General features: G+C 44.8%; 1 protein-coding gene across 1 annotated transcript in view; it reads right to left on the reverse strand.

Moving 5' to 3' along the window:
* MYOM1 (myomesin 1) overlaps positions 1–2,391 on the reverse strand; it is a 168,465-nt gene that overhangs the window by 14,117 nt on the left and 151,957 nt on the right. The window lies entirely within an intron of this gene.

Genomic DNA, 2,391 nt, shown 5'->3' on the forward strand with positions numbered 1-2,391 from the left:
AAACAGAAAGATTGTCCTCTGCCTTGCTATAAAAAAAAACCTGTTTTAATTCTTTAATCTCTGGGTAACATGGATAAGAGTATCTTCCATCTGCAATGTGCATCAGATAAAACAGGTATGATTGGCCCTATTTTCTATAAGAGAAAACTGAGATTCAGAAAATTCAATGACCTGCCTAAGATCACAAAGGAAGATAGGAGCAAAGTGAAGACTAAAATCCGTTTCAAGGGTTTTTTGCCACAATGCCACATCCCGACAACAAAGACCATCCTTATCCCTGAATCTCATGGGCACGTGGAAACACAAGACACTCAAGTAGTTGACTAGACCAAATAATTAAGAAGCTTATGCTTTGCTCCTCTAATAACAATTTCCTCAAAACATACTTTCAGCGTTCTCAGTTTTGAACAAGTAATTCTTTTAGAGATGATATAAAGCTTTTTGATTGATGACTGAATGAATTTTACTTCTCTCATTCTTCAGACTGATATATTAGAATGTCCTAGATGTCAGAGACGAATTTCCTAGAATTTGGTTTATTTTAGCCTAAAATTACTTTCCTAAAATGTATTCCGAAAGAAAGTGAACAAAGGAATAAGCCCCAAGCATTCTGCATTGGAATTTTACTAATTCTCATTTTTATGACTCAGGAAATAACAAATCGTAATGCTAACGAAAACACTGTTTTATACAACAGTAAGGTCATCTTAAAGAAAACACAAATGGCTGCTTTGTGGGACCTGGCTCTGGCTAACTGTTCAATCTAGCCCAGTGGTCCCCAACCTTTTTGGCATCAGGGACCAGTTTCATGGAAGACAATTTTTCCACAGACCAGGTCGAGGGAGGGTTTCGGGATGACTCAAGCACATAACATTTATCATTCGATTCTGATAAGGAGCGCACAACCTAGACCCCTTGCATGCACAGTTCACAATAAGGTTCTCACTCTGATGAGAATCTAATGCCGCAGCTGATCTGATAGGAGGCGAGCTCAGGTGGTCATCCCCACTGGCCTGCCGCTCACCTCCTGTTACACAGCCCAGTTCCTAATAGGCCACAGACTGGTACCAGTCCATGGCCTAGGGTTTGGGGACCTCTAATCTAGACTTCATGCAAATGGAATCCAGTGGTGGGCAGTGCCATGGTGAACCGGGCTCTGGAGTCAGGCTGCCTAGGCTCAGCTTTGACCCACTTCTTAGCTGTGTGACCTCAGGCAGGTCACCTCCCCGAGCCCAAGCTTCCTCATCCCTCAAGTGAGGAGCACCTACCACGTAGAGTGGTGAATATGAAATGAATTCACATAAAGGACTTGGAGCAGTGCCCGCATACTGTCAATGCCACTGAGGGTGCAGTGTAAGGGAACACATTATCTGCACCCTCCTGGGGATGCCACGTGACCTTCTTTCCAGTGGGGCTCCTAGGAACATTGGCAGTTTGGAAGAAGCATCCGCTGCATCCTGAGGCTGCACTGAAGGTGGCTACGCCCCATCAGATTATCTATGTCAGGCCTCCATTCTCTTTCAGCTCAGGATGGTTCAAGGAAGCACAGAGGTTAAGGACACTGTCAAGAGTGTAAACGGGAGGCCTGGTTTGATTTAGAAACCTATTTCAGCTCTTGGAATCCCAGAAGTGAACTTGAATAGAGTCCCTGTATAAATGCACAGAGGTTGCCTGGGAATTCAAAGATCTTCAGGCCCAATCCAGTTCAAACCCACCTTCCTCAAAGTCACCTTGAGATCTCCAAAGCCTTCTGAGGGTGGACAGAAACATGCTAATGTCTCACTCTGCCAGCTGCTGCAACAACAACAATAATTACAGTAATCCAGCACTCGCTGGATTAGGCTTCTTTGGTGAATATCGTGGGAAATATGGCGCCTCCTGGTGCACACTGCTTCATTTCTGTTACGTACCATAGCCCGTGTTAACCATGTGTATAGAGAAAAGGCTAAGAATGTGGCTCCCGATGCCGGCACTGCAGAGAGAGCCCAAGCATGACTGCCTGGAGGTGGAGGCTGCATTATACAGATGTCCGTGAATTACGGTACTTCTTAAATCACAAAGGAAGATGTACTGTAGCTATTACTGGCCTCAGCACGTACATGTTGAGGGAAAGACCTAACCTCACAGTAAGAGAATGTCCTGGGTGTTTCTGTCTTATACTCAGCAATGCCAGACCTGAGAATTAAGAAGACTCTTACTCAAGAAGAACAGATTTTTTTTCTCCCTATCCTCCTGTCTTCTAGCGGGGAAATAATTTCTTTCTTTCTTCTTTGAGACAGTATCTCACTCTGTCACCCAGGCTGGAGTGCAGTGGTGCCATCTCAACTCACTGCAACCTCCGTCTCCTGGTTCAAGTGATTCTCATGCCTCAACCTCACCAGTAGCTGGGAT

The sequence above is a fragment of the Cebus imitator genome, unplaced genomic scaffold, assembly GCF_001604975.1.
Source record: "Cebus imitator isolate Cc_AM_T3 unplaced genomic scaffold, Cebus_imitator-1.0 Scaffold41, whole genome shotgun sequence".
Classification (NCBI taxonomy): domain Eukaryota; kingdom Metazoa; phylum Chordata; class Mammalia; order Primates; family Cebidae; genus Cebus; species Cebus imitator.